Source organism: Somniosus microcephalus, chromosome 1, assembly GCF_052327205.1.
Source record: "Somniosus microcephalus isolate GS21.2 chromosome 1, FLI_Smic_1.0, whole genome shotgun sequence".
NCBI lineage: Eukaryota > Metazoa > Chordata > Chondrichthyes > Squaliformes > Somniosidae > Somniosus > Somniosus microcephalus.
Window position 1 is genome coordinate 285773890 of NC_140987.1, and position 14638 is coordinate 285788527.

Sequence of the window (14638 nt, forward strand, 5' to 3'; positions counted from 1 at the left end):
GAAGAGTGTCGGATCTCAGGGCCCTGGAGGGTCCTTGAGAAGAAGGCCACAGGTCTCCCCGCCTGGTTAAGGGTTGCAGCTAGGGCGAAGTCGGATGCATCGCTCTCCACTTGGAAAGGGATAGACTCATCCACCGCGTGCATTGTGGCCTTAGCAATGTCTCCCTTTATGAGGGAGAAGGCTGCGCATGCTTCTGCCGTCAGGGGGAAGGAGGTGGACTTCATGAGGGGTCTGGCTTTGTCCGCATAATTGGGCACCCATTGGGCATAGTAGGCGAAGAGCCCCAGGGTTCTCTTCAGCGCCTTTGGACAGTGGGGGAGGGGACGCTCCATGAGGGGGCGCATTCTTTCGGGGTCGGGGCCGATGACTCCATTCTCTACTACGCAGTCGAGGATGGCAAGGCGCGAGGTGTTAAACACACATTTCTCCTTATTGTAGGTGAGGTTCAGCCGTTGGGCCGTACGGAGGAATCTCTCCAGATTAACATCATGGTCCTGCCGGTCGCGGCCGCAGATGGTGACGTTATCTAGATAAGGGAACGTGGCATGCAGCCCGTTCTGGTCAACCATCCGGTCCATCTCCCTTTGGAAGACCGAAACCCCGTTGGTGACGCCGAAGGGAACCCTAAGAAAGTGGTAGAGGCGGCCATTCGCCTCGAAGGCGGTATACTGGCGGTCCTCAGGGCGGATAGGGAGTTGGTGATAGGCCGACTTAAGGTCGATGGTAGAGAATACCCGGTACTGTGCAATCTGATTGACCATATCAGATATGCGGGGAAGGGGGTATGCGTCCAGCTGGGTGTACCGGTTTATGGTTTGGCTGTAGTCGATGACCAGGCGGTGTTTATCGCCGGTCTTAACGACTACGACCTGGGCACGCCAGGGGCTGTTGCTTCTCTCGATGATGCCCTCCTTCAGGAGTCGCTGCACCTCGGAGCTAATAAAAGCTCTGTCCCCGGCGCTGTACTGCCTGCTCTTGGGTTTACAGTCGCGGGTGAGGTTAGCAAACAGGGAGGGGGGCGGGACCTTGAGGGTGGATAGGCCGCAGGTGGTACGCGGTGGGCGGTTTAAAAGCTGCTGGTTGTAGGCTGTGAGTGGGGGGAGGGGTCCACCGTATGCCAAAGTGACACTTTGAAGGTGGGATTGGAAATCCAGCCCTAGTAGGATGGCAGCGCATAGCTGGGGCAGGACGAGAAGTTTAAAATTTTTATACTCCGTGCCCCTAACCGACAGGGTCACAACACAGTAGCCGCTGATGTCTGTAGAATGGGACCTCGACGCCATCGAGATCCGGTTGCGCGTTGGCCGGACAGTGAGGGAGTAGTGGCTCACCGTGTCTGGATGGATGAAACTCTCCGTGCTTCCGCTGTCGAACAGGCAGGTCATGGCGTGGCCGTTTACTTTGATGTCCATCATGGACTTGGACAGGTGATGCGGGCGAGCTTGGTCAAGTGTGACGGAGGCTAGTGTATGGCTGAGCGAGCTGCTGTAGTCTGCGGGTGAGACGGTGGTCAGGTCTGGAGACAAGGTGGCGGTCGAGTGTGGTGAACAAAATGGCGGCGCCCACCACGTTGAATAAAATGGCGGAGAAGATGGCCGCCCCCACAACTCACATGCGGCACTGCCGGCGTCGGTGGCCTTGATCAAAGATGGCCGCCCCCACGACTCACACGAGGGGATACTGGCATCTGTGGCCTTGATGAAAGATGGCCGCCCCCACAACTCGCATGAGGCACTGCTGGCGTCTGTGGCTTTCCCCCTGCAGGCCTTCGCGAAGTGGCCTTTCTTGTGGCAGTCGGAGCAGGTCGCGTTTCTTGCAGGGCAGCGCGCCCTCGGGTGTTTCGCCTGGCCACAGAAGAAGCAGCCGGCGGCCCGATCGCGGGGCTCCGATGTCGCAGCCGGTACCGGGGGTGGCGGTCCCGATCGATTCCGGGACACCGACGCTGTGGTAGGTCCCAGAGGCGGCGGTGCGAGGGGTATTGCGGCCGGGGTCAGGCCCGAGTCCCAGGGTCGCGCAGCACAGTACCTGGAGTACGCCTCGAGGTCCCGATGGGCCACTTCCAAGGAGCGAGCGAGGATAGCAGCTGTTTTCAGGTCGAGGTCCTTTGATTCCAGCAGTCTTTGCCGTGAGTAGTCTGACCGAAGGCCTTTCACGAAGGCGTCTCGGATGTTTCCATCTGTATGTTCTGCAGCTGTTATGGCTTTAAAGTCACAGTCCCTGCCGAGTATTTGCAGCGCCCATAAGAAATCATCACCCGACTCTCCTGGCTGTTGCGAGCGGGATCTTAGGAGATGCCTGGCGTACATTGAGTTTACAGGGCTCCGATACTGTTCTTTTAGCAGGTTGAGGGCGTCCTCGTATGTGGCAATGTCCCGGATGAGTGCAAATACTTTAGGGCTCACCTGAGCGGTCAGAACTCTTAGTTTGGATGCCGGAGGCACGCCGGATTCTCCCAGGTAGGCTTCGAAGCAGCTCAGCCAGTGTTCGAAGTCGAGGGCTGATTCGCAGCCTGTGGGTTTAGATCCAGGTACGGCGGCCGGAGGGCTCGTAGCCAGGCCAGCTGCTGGGGCTGTTGTAGATGGCCGTTTGGCTGAGGCTGTACGTCTGACTGGTCGTTTGGCTGCTCCGTTGTAGACATTTCAAAATTTAGCCAATAAAATTGATATACCTATCAATTCAGTTCATGAAAAGCGACGAGTTAAGTTAGTAACTATAGGTTTTTATTGGCTAAATAACAGAGCCCACTCTCGTGGGTGACCGGATCCAACAAGGAGTAATACCAGCCAGTCGACCACCTTTATACCTGGGCAAGCAGGCGGAGCCATGGGCGGAGTCAGCTGTGGTCAGCCCAGGTATAACAGCGTGGCAAGAGGTGACCTTGTGTAGTGATACAACAGTGTAAACAGTGATAACCATAGTGTAACGATATAAACAGTGATAACCATAGTGTAACGATAGTGAACGATAAAAGTGGTGTACCACAGGGGGGCGCTAATTAAAGGGGACTCCTCCTGCAGTATAAATGGCAGCCATTTTGCACCACTCCTTCTTTGTGAAAGACGGATCTTTGGAGAGAGACAAAGGTAGAGAGCTTTTTGGTTTGACTCAACACTCGCACAGGTACTTGTGGCTTCAGGCCACAGCTTTGCACTTGTCTTTAACTTCAGTGTCATAGCATTAATTGGAAACATATAATGGGGGCTGCAATGGGTGGAAACGTTGGGCTTCTCCATTGCATTCAAAGGGCTCAGAGACGCCGTGAGAGAGTGCCAGTCATGGCCAGACGGAGAAGGGGCAACAGGCGTCGGCAAAGGAGGCCTTACCCACCTAGGGTATACCGCCAGCAGTTCTCATATCTGAACATGTCTGAGGAGCAGTGTGTTCGGAGGCTGCGATTCAGAAGGGTGGTGGTCACTGAGATCTGCCACCTGCTTCGCGGAGATCTGCAGCCACAGCTGAGGAGCAGGGCGTCTCTGTCGGTGGCAGTGAAGGTGACGGTGGCTCTCAACTTCTATGCCACCGGCTCCTTCCAATCCGCTACTGGGGACATTTCCAACATCTCCCAGTTTGCAGTACATTGCTGCATCCGCCAGGTGACCAATGCCCTTTTCAGAAGGAGACGTCAGTTCATCTCATTCCCCATGACCGTTGACAAGCAGCAAGAGCGTGCAATGGGCTTTGCAGCATTAGCGGGCTTCCCCATGGTGCAGGGCGCCATTGACTGCACGCATGTGGCTTTGCGGGCACCTCTAGAGAATGCCGAGGATTACCGCAACCGGAAGGGCTACCATTCGCTCAACATGCAGTTGGTGTGTGACCACAGGCAGCTCATCCTAGCTGTCAATGCCCGCTTTCCAGGCAGCAGCCATGATGCCTTCATCCTGCGCCAGACTTCTGTGGCAGACATGTTTGAGGCCCAACCTCACCCACGAGGATGGCTTCTCGGGGACAAAGGCTATCCTTTGTGCACCTGGCTGATGATCCCGCTCCGTGCGCCCAGCACCGCTGCTGAAGAGGGATACAATGACAGCCATCAAGCAACCAGGAACATCATTGAGCAAACAATCGGCATGCTGAAGCAACAGTTCCGCTGTCTGGATCGTTCCGGGGGAGCCCTACTGTACTCGCCTGAGCGAGTCTCCCATTTCGTTGTCGTGTGCTGCATGCTGCACAACCTGGCTATCCTCAGGACTCAGCCACTGCCAGCAGAGACATTGGAGGACCACCAGAGGAGGAGGAGGAGGACCAGCACAGGAGGGAGGCAGAAAGTGCAAGGGCCGCCCGTCCGCGGCTTATTGCAAGTCGGTTCTAGGCCCCCTCTCAGGGAATGGCTTGTGCCAATGGCAGAAGATGAATGTTGCCGCTCCACGAGCCCTCAGCCGAGCAGGGCAACCAGGACTTCCAAAAGAAAGCATGGACAGTGCGATTTAAGAAAATATTTTACTGTGATACCTCTGTGCCCTTCCCACATGACAAACTAATGGAGAGAAACCCCCCCAAAAACACAAATACACCAATCTCGGCCTTTACAAGTAAAACAAATATACCAGTCTCGGCCTTTAAATATGAGACAAATACAGCAGTCTCGGCCTTTATATATGAAACAAATACACCAGTCTCGGCCTTTATATATAAAACAAAACATTTGGCCACACCTTCTACTTTTTCCTCTGCGAGGGTGATCCGTTTTGCTTCCGTGACTGGCCCCTACCCGCCCTGCAGCTCTTCCTCAATGGGACCCCAGTGGCTGCAGCAAGGCTGGGGGAAGGCTGCTGAGGGTCAGATGGTGAGACGGCAGATGCCCTTGGGGGTCGGCCTGGACCAGCTCTGGGCCTGGAGGGGCCGGCTGCTGACTGCTCCAACTCTGCTTGGGCGGCAGCAGTCTGTCCAACAGCTGGTGGCAGCTGCAATGGAGGAGTGACTGTTGGCTGCAGGAATGCTGCCAACCTGACAGATCACAGGCACTCCCTGGTCGGCTGATACATTGGCACGCGCATGGGCCAGCACTGCAGCATGCGCAGCAATCAGCTGAGGCACAGACTGCTGGGCTGCTGCGGCACGGCGAGTGCCCCGGCGATGCCTGGCCGATCCAGTGAGTGTGGCAGCAGTTAGTGCCCGTGTGGCCCTGGTCTGTGTCTGCATGACAGCAGCCAGTGAATGCACGGCACAACTGAGCACTTGGCTAGAAGCCACCTGTGAAGCAGCAAAGTTCTGCTGACTCCTAGCCTGTGCTGCCGCGACGTCCTGCAGACTCCTGGCCTGTGCTGCACTGAATTGTTGCAGACTCCTGGCCTGTGCTGCACTGAATTGTTGCAAACTCCTGGCCTGTGCTGCTGCGACATCCTGCAGACTCCTGGCCTGTGCTGCCCCGAATTCCTGCACACTCCTTGCCAGTGACTCTAAGGAGTCAGGCATCCTTGCCACTGCAGCCATGAGCTCAGTGTGCCTGCGCTCAGCCTGGGCGCCCATTTCCGCTAGGAGCCGCACCTCCTCTGCGCTCACCGTAGCAGGACTGGAGGCCGCACTCACCCTCCGGGGAGAAGGCCGCCGAGCTTCCCCACCCCTCCCACGTTGCTGCAGCCCGCTGGTCCCTGGAGCTTCACTATCCTCCAACCCTTCCCCCCTGCTCCCCTCCAGGGAAGACGTGTCACCATCATGGCCATGGGCTGCCTCGGTTGAGGGTGTCCCTGATGGGCTGGCTTCCTCTTCCTCCTCCTCTATGTCTGACTCGGACACAGTGCCAGCTTGAGGGGCCGCCTCCTCACCTGGCGAGTCACCATCAGAAAGCAGGGAGTCACAAGAGTTGCTTTAGAGTGAGGACATGGCGGCAGCGAGGGAGGCATGAGTGCTGCTGTCCACTGCATTGGTTCGATAGTGGCAAAGGATGCTGGTGTGTTGCGCAAGTGGAAAGGGAGAGGTCAAAAAGGTGATGACCTTACCATTGGTGCCCAGAACAGGGTCAGCATCTCCAGTGGCGACGGGGCCACTCAGCCGGCCTGCCATGATCCGCTCCACTCGCTGCTCGAGGTCGCTCAGCTGTTTCAGGTCAGGACGGCCTCCCCCGGTCTGTCGCTGCTGTCTTCTGTTCTGCGCCAGCTTGGCCTGCAAGAGAAAGGACACCCTCTAAGTACAGTGTCAAGCCCTGATCTTGCCTGCACTGCCTCCCATGGTCGATTAGCCCTGACAGTGTCTAAAGCCCTGAATGCGCAAGTGCTTTTCATGACAGTCCCATAGCTGCTGGATGAGGGCTGGCCATTAGGGCTTTCAGACCCATTTGGCCATAAAGTGAGCTGCACATGCAGGGATGTATGACATCACCAGGAAGCAGGTAACTGATTGGTTGGTGAGTATTTCTTTTATTACAAGATTAAATTCTGCGGTTTATATTTTCTTGGGTCTCTGTGGTGTAGTGGGGACAGTTGGTAAATAAGCGCCCTAGAGTATATCTTTAACTGGTGGTATTGAATTAATTTTAATTAATTAAAGGGGTAAGTCATGCCAGGAGAGCCCAACCCCGTGTCATGCTCCTCTTGCTCTATGTGGGAATTCAGGGACGCTGCCAGTGTCCCTGATGACCACGTGTGCCAGAAATGCATCCAGCTGCAGCTACTAACGGGCCGTATTGAGGCGCTGGAGCTGCGGATGGATGGGTTGTGGAGCATTCATGATGCTGAGAGGGTCGTGGATTATACGTATGATGAGTTGGTTATGCCGCAGGGTAGGGCTGCACAGGCAGAAGGGAAATGGGTGACCACCAGGCGGCGCAGTAGAAGCAGGCAGGTAATGCAGGGGATCCCTGTGGCCATCCCCTTTCAAACAGGTATACCAATTTGGATACTGTTGAGGGGGATGACTCACCAGAGGAAGGCAGCAGCAGCCAACTTCCTGGCACCGGGGGTGCTTCTGCTGCTCAGGAAATGATGAAAAAGAGTGGGAGAGCAATAGTGGTAGGGGATTCTATTGTAAGGGGAACAGATAGACGGTTCTGTGGCCATAGGCGTGACTCCAGGATGGTTTGTTGCCTCCCTGGTGCCAAGGTCAAGGATGTCACTGAATGGCTGCAGGGCATTCTGAAGGGGGAGGGAGAACAGGCAGAGGTCGTGGTTCACATTGGGACCAACGACATAGGTAGGAAGAGGGATGAGGTCCTGCAACAAGAATTTAGGGAGCTAGGTAGCAGATTAAAGAGCAGGACCTCAAAGGTTGTAATCTCTGGATTACTCCCGGTGCCACGTGCTAGTGAGTATAGGAATAGGAGGATAGAGCAGATGAATGCGTGGCTAAAGAGTTGGTGCAGGAGGGAGGGCTTTAGTTTCCTGGATCACTGGGCCTGCTTCTGGGGAAGGTGGGACTTGTACAAGTCGGACGGGTTGCACCTGAACCAGAGCGGGACAAATATCCTTGCAGGGAGGTTTGCTAGCACTGTTCGGGGGGGTTTAAACTAAAATGGCAGGGGGTTGGGAACCTGAGCAGGGAGACAGAGGAAAGGAAAACAGGGATAAAAGCAAAAGATAGGAAGGAGAAAAACAAAAGTGGCAGTCAGAGAAATCAACAGTTTAAATCAAACGTGGCCACAGTAAATAATAATTCTAATAGGTCTAAGAGCGTTAAAAAAACAAGCCTGAAGGCTTTGTGTCTTAATGCGAGGAGCATTTGTAATAAGGTGGATGAATTGGCTGCGCAAATAGAGGTAAACAAATACGATTTGGTTGGGATTACAGAAACGTGGCTCAAGGATGGCCAAGACTGGGAACTCAACATCCAGGGGTATTTGATATTTAGGAAAGATAGGCAAAAAGGAAAGGGAGGTGGGGTAGCATTACTGGTTAAAGAAGGGATTAATACAATTGTAATGAAGGATATTAGCTCTGATGATGTGGAATCTGTATGGGTAGAATTGAGAAATACTAAGGGGAAAAAAACATTTGTGGGAGTGGTATATAGAGCTCCAAACAGTAAGGTGGAGGTTGGGGATGGCATTAAAAGGGAAATTAAAGAAGCGTGCATTAAGGGCACAGCAGTCATCATGGGTGACTTTAATCTACATATAGATTGGGCCAACCAAATTAGTAACAATACTGTGGAGGAGGAATTCCTGGAGTGTTTACGGGATGGTTTCCTGGACCAATATGTCGAGGAACCAACCAGAGATCAGGCCATCTTAGACTGGGTATTATGTAACGAGAAAGGATTAATTAGCAATCTTGTTGTACGAGGCCCCTTGGGTCGGAGCGATCATAATATGATCAAATTCTTCATTAAGATGGACAATGAAGTAGTTGACTCAGAGACAAGGGTCCTCAATTTAAATAAAGGAAACTACGATGGTCTGAGGAGCGAGTTGGGTAGGATTGAGTGGGAAACGGCACTCAAAGGGTTGACGGTGGATAGGCAATGGCAAACATTCAAAGACCGAATGGATGAGCTACAGAATTTGTTTATCCCTGTTTTGCATAAAAATAAAACAAAAAAGGTGACTCAACCGTGGCTAACAAGGGAAATTAGGGATAGCATAAGATCCAAGGAGAGGACATATAAAATGGCTAGAAAAAGCAATAATCCTGAGGATTGGGAGCAGTTTAGGAGTCAACAAAGGAGGACAAAGGGATTAATTAAGAAAGGGAAAATAGAATATGAGAGTAAGCTTGCAGGGAACATAAAAACTGACTGTAAAAGCTTTTATAGATATGTGAAGAGAAAAAGATTGGTGAAGTCAAGCGTAGGTCCCTTACAGTCAGAATCAGGGGAATTTATAATGGGAAACAAGGAAATGGCAGACCAACTAAATACATACTTTGGTTCTGTCTTCACAAAGGAGGACACAAATAACCTCCCAGAGATGCTGGGGAACATAGGGTCTGATGAAAGAGAGGAACTGAAAGAAATCAGTATTTGTAGGGAAATGGTGTTAGGAAAATTGATGGGACTGAAGGCCGATAAATCCCCAGGGCCTGATGGTCTACATCCCAGGGTACTTAAGGAAGTGGCCCTAGAGATAGTAGATGCATTACTGGTCATCTTCCAGAACTCGATAGACTCTGGAACGGTACCCATGGATTGGAGGGAAGCTAATGTTACCCCACTATTCAAAAAGGGTGGTAGAGAAAAAGCGGGGAATTATAGACCGGTAAGCCTGACATCGGTAGTGGGGAAAATGCTAGAGTCTATTATAAAAGATGTAATAGCAGAGCACTTGGAAAGTAGTGACAGGATCGGACAAAGTCAACATGGATTTACAAAAGGTAAATCATGCTTGACTAATCTACTGGAATTTTTTGAGGATGTAACTGGTAAAATAGATAAGGGAGAACTAGTGGATGTGGTGTATTTGGACTTTCAGAAGGCTTTCGATAAGGTCCCACATAAGAGATGAGCGTGCAAAATTAAGGCACATGGGATTGGGGGCAAGGTATTGACTTGGATAGAGAACTGGTTGGCGGACAGAAAGCAAAGAGTTGGAATAAACAGGTCGTTTTCCGAGTGGTAGGCAGTGACTAGTGGGGTACCGCAAGGATCGGTCCTAGGACCCCAGCTATTCACAATATATATTAATGATCTGGACGAGGGAATTGGATGTAATATATCCAAATTTGCAGACGATACAAAGCTGGGCGGGAGGGTAAGCTGCGAGGAGGATGTCGGGAAACTCCAGTACGATTTGGACAGGTTGGGTGATTGGGCAGAAACATGGCAAATGCACTATAATGTGGATAAATGTGAGGTTATCCACTTTGGTGGCAAAAACAGTAAGACAGATTATTATTTGAATGGCAATAGATTGGGAGAAGGGGAAGTGCAAAGAGACCTGGGTGTCCTTGTGCACCAGTCGCTGAAGGTAAGCATGCAGGTGCAGCAGGCGGTTAAGAAGGCAAATGGTATGTTGGCCTTCGTAGCAAGAGGGTTCGAGTACAGGAACAAGGATGTCTTGCTACAGTTGTACAGGGCCTTGGTGAGACCGCACCTTGAGTATTGTGTGCAGTTTTGGTCACCTTACCTGAGGAAGGACGTTCTTGCCATGGAGGGAGTGCAGCGAAGATTCACCAGGCTGATACCTGGGATGGCAGGAATGACGTATGAGGAGAGATTGTGTCGATTGGGCTTATACTCACTGGAGTTTAGAAGATTGAGAGGGGATCTCATCGAAACCTATAAAATTCTGTCAGGTCTGGACAGACTAGATGCAGGAAGGATGTTTCTGATGGCTGGGGAGTCCAGAACCAGGGGTCATAGTCTAAGGATAAGGGGTAAGCCATTTAAGACTGAAATGAGGAGGAATTTCTTCACCCAGAGAGTGGTGAACCTGTGGAATTCTCTGCCACAGAGGGCGGTGGAGGCTAGTTCATTAAATATATTCAAGAAAGAGTTGGATATATTTCTTGAGGCTAAAGGGATCAAGGGATATGGGGAAAGGCAGGGACAGGGTACTGAATTTGGATGATCAGCCATGATCACATTGAATGGCGGAGCAGGCTCGAAGGGCCGAATGGCCTACTCCTGCTCCTATCTTCTATGTTTCTATGTTTCTATGATGAGGAGGATACTGGAAAGGATACTCACCCTGACAACCCGAGTGAGGTCGTTGAATTTTTTCCGGCACTGTGTTGGTGTCCTGCCAACCACACTGTTGGACGTGACCCTGTTTGCCACATCCCTCCATGCTTTCCGATATTCGGTGGGCAGCGGCCTCCTGCCACCCTCGGGGAAGAGGATATGGCGCCTGCGGTCCACTGCGCCAATCGGCAGCCTCAGGTCACCCTTGCCGAAGCGCTGCGCCCTCTCCGTGGCCTTCTCCATTCTCCTGGGCGTGGAGCTGTTCCAGAAGCAGTGTTCAGGCCTTGCCTTAGGGCTGCAGTGTGCAGGGCGTGGCAGCCAAGCAATTCCACCTTCCCCCTTTAAGTGCTGATCGGCGCCTGACTGTCTGCCCTCAATGAGCAACTCGCCGCACCTGTGCTGCGCCCGCCTTCGGTGTTTGCACCCCGGATCGTCGGCTTAGCGCCTAATGATAGTCGTGCATCGCCTGCTTTAGCGCAGCAGCAACCTCTTGGGGCGATGCAACTGAATATCGGCGAAGGTGGCGCAAAGTTGCGCCAGGCGCAAAAGTTAGCGAACGCCATGCTGTAGCGCCCCAAACGTGGCTATACTGAATTTCTAGGCCCATGTGCCTTGCAGCGTATGTATATAACCCTGAATGGATTGGGAGGAGCTTTTGTTCTCATAGTTTCCTGCCAGGATGTTTATGAAGGGGCACAGCCTTCCTGTGAGTGCTGGAGGCTGCTGGCAGTCTAGTTTTGACTTGTCAATACAGCGTGCAAAATAGTCAGTGACATTTATCTCGACATACTTGGTTGGTTAACTGTTGATTTTTTTTCTTTTTTAAAAACCTCCTACTGTATAAAATGTGAGTGCACTTCAGTGATCAACAACAAATGGATTTGTTGGCAGCAAGAGATTTGTGAGCGATGTATCAACTTGTAAGAGGCTTATGAACAAACAGCATAATCGTTTGTGCTCTATACCTTGACCTTCCAGAAATGAATAGGTTAATAAAAGGTATGTATAAAAGTGAGCTTCAGTATTTGCAGACCTTCCTCACTGTTCGAATTCTGCCCTTTTTGTCATTTCTCTGTTTCAAGCGTTTTGCTAACAGTATGTTCAGTATCGATCACCTTTTTGGGGAGGAGGACAAATGAGCTCTCTGCTCTGCCAGAGAGCATGGAGAAGGAGCGTAGAAGAGAGGCAACCCGTTCATTTTCAACTGCTGCTCCCCAGTATTGTGCTCTGCTGAAATAAGATGTTGTTTTGCCATCGCACTGCTATTACAAATAGGGAAGTTATACATTTCCTGGTTGAATATGCTGAAATGATTTAAAAGAGAATAAGTCGCCGAGTATTCTACACACGATGCAACTACCCTGCTATAAATCTGTGCTATTTCAACAGAAAGGTCCAGTGTCTTTATACTAAGCTAGCTTATAAAATTAGACACATCAGGCTTTCAAACTGCAGTCCGTGGATCATCAGATTTCTCTTCTATACTTTTTGGTATTTCTTGATTTATTTATACAGGGGTATTGCCCTATGATTTTCTTAAAAGAAAAGCTTTTCCTGTAGTGGTCGCACAGTTTTCGTTTGGGTACTGGCCCTTTTTTTTGGAAGTTAGGACAGGGGTCCAGGAGAGTGTGCTGGTATTTACAAACGGTTCCTCCCCAGGAGTGCTTCAATATTTGCAGGGCCCTTCCCACACCAATATAGAAAACCATCAGCCTATATCTTGCTGCTGTTGCTTTTCAGCAGTTGAACACCCCTTCAGTTAGTTAATAGAAGGGTCTTTGACTCTGTGGAAACTCTTTATATTGTGCACTGACTTTTCAAATAAAACATAACATCAACGTTGTGCAATATCTCAAAAAACGTTGGTGTGAACTTTTCTCACCAATACGTGGCGCTGTTGGTGTTACATGTAGAGTGCTTTAAGTTGTCGATTACAAACACATATTGTACTTTAATCTTGCCCAATTAGTGATGGCGCAGGAATTCTGCAGGTGAGGTTACGTGGTCCAGGTATCATCTTTAGGGGACAAGCATTTTATGTAACTAACTTGAGAGTCAAACGATTGAGAAAGGAGTGTTGCACTTGGCACAGTACGCAAAATCCTTGTTAGATGTTGGTTCAGGCACGTTGGCCCAAATATGAAGCACTTGGTTAATGCTGAGTCAGGTGACGTATTGCATGAACCAGTGCTGCAGGGCAGACCATGTGACCACAGCCTAGCTGGGACACGGAGTGTAAAATTCCAATTTATGCATTAGCCCATTCCATGTTCATACTTGTTTTTTTTTGCTTTATTGGCTTTCTGTAAGGCCCTGAAGAGAAAAAAAGAAAGACTTGCATTTATATAGGGCCTTTCACGACCACCTCAAAGCGCTTTACAGCCAATGAAGTACTTTTGAAGTGTAGTCACTTGTAATATGGGAAACACGGCAGCCAATTTGTGCACAGCAAGCTCCCACAAACAGTAATGTGATAATGACCAGATAATTTGTTTTAGTGATATTGATTGAGGGATAAATATCGGCCAGGACACCGGGGATAACTTCCCTGCTGTTTGAAATAATGCCATGGGATCTTTTAGGCCCATCTGAGAGAGCAGGCGGGGCCTTGGTTTAATGGCTCATCCGAAAGACGGCACCTCCGACAGTGCAGCACTCCCTCAGCACTGTACTGGAGTGTCAGCCTAGCTTTATGTGCTCAAGTCTCTGGGTACTGGAGCCTGTGAGGGCTCGGCTGCAGGCTATTGCAATTCGGCTGATGCTGCGGCAGTCGGACCCAGTTGACTTACTGGCACTATGGCGGGTATTGGTTGAGGAGGGGATGGCGGGGGGTGGGGGAAACACGGTGAATGTGCAGATGTGCTGCTATCCTGAGAGGCCAGCGTGCATTGCTCCCATCGCGCCACTGCCGCTCCCTTGCGGCTGGGCCCCACCGCCTCCACTAATCTGCGGAAGAGCAGACTATGGAAGATGACTGATACCCCTTTGAGGATCGTATCCATTCGATCCATCAACTGTTCCATTGTGGGGGCCCAGGGTCTGCGCGGCATCTGTTTGAACGTCCACCAAAGCTACAAAGTGTGCTAACAAGGACTACTGTTGTGGAGACCTGGCTGCAGCATCCCTGGAGGTGACCACACTATCCAGGGTAGATTGCACCGTGGCGAATACACGCAGATGCTGAATGCAGATTCCTTCACTCTCAGCCATAATGGTGAGACTCCTTGGCATGCCTTCCAATACCTCGTGCACCTGTTTGTGTGAGGCCAGCAGTTTTCTTATTGTGGCTGATTTCTCGAAGTCCTCATCTCTTGTCATCATTGTTGTCACCAGAGCTGGAAGAGGGCCTTGCCTTCCGGCGAGGCCTCTTCCGTGTTGTCCCCTGCCACCTGTAGCTGCTGCTGCCGCCCATCAGTGCTGCATGTTTCACCAGGTGCAGACCCCTCTAGCTCGCTATCTCGCCCACACAGAGTGCTAGTGTCTGAGCTAGTACCTGGGTGTTGTGGAGCGCTTGAAAGTGCAACCTCAGGAGGAGTGTCCTTTGAGGTCTGTTCATCTGCAGGGGTCCCGTGGTGTTGAGAAGGCCTTAGAAGAAAAAGGAAAGGGAGAGAGAAACTGTACCTGGTCAGGTGATATATATTGAGAATGCTGGTTGAAGAAGCTGAGCTTGCTGCACCTGCGCTGAGTTGAATGAAGGGATATAAGTAACCTGCAAACACCATGCTTGGGTATACCACCAACCTCTACATCCTCGGTGCTCATGCATCTTTCCCCAGGGTGATCTCTAGGGCTTTTTGCACTATCTGTTTGAAGACCAAGATGTTGGGGACTCCTCCACCCATCCTGTTTCTCTCCCTGGCATTATGTGTTGTCTTGTCCCGCAGAAACAGAGGGTGAGAGTTAGTATGTTGAGAAGGTGAGTGCAGATGTGAGGGGCTTGTGCATAGCGTGTATGTGGTGAGAGGTGTTGAAGAAGCAGGATGAAACAAGGGTGGGGAGACAATCAATGAAAAGGGAAGCATGTGTGAGGTGAAGTGAGGACGGACTGGTGGGAGTAGTTGGTACTTGCACAACTGGTGGTCTGTGA

The 14638-nt window shown here is 51.2% G+C and overlaps 2 protein-coding genes across 5 annotated transcripts in view; one reads left to right on the forward strand and one right to left on the reverse strand.

Moving 5' to 3' along the window:
* The window catches only part of dnah6 (dynein, axonemal, heavy chain 6), a 1317984-nt gene that overhangs the window by 1060043 nt on the left and 243303 nt on the right, over positions 1-14638 (reverse strand). The gene's annotated exons all lie outside the window — the stretch shown is intronic.
* Positions 1-14638, forward strand: part of LOC147124821 (tyrosine-protein kinase JAK2-like) — a 414008-nt gene that overhangs the window by 187070 nt on the left and 212300 nt on the right. The window lies entirely within an intron of this gene.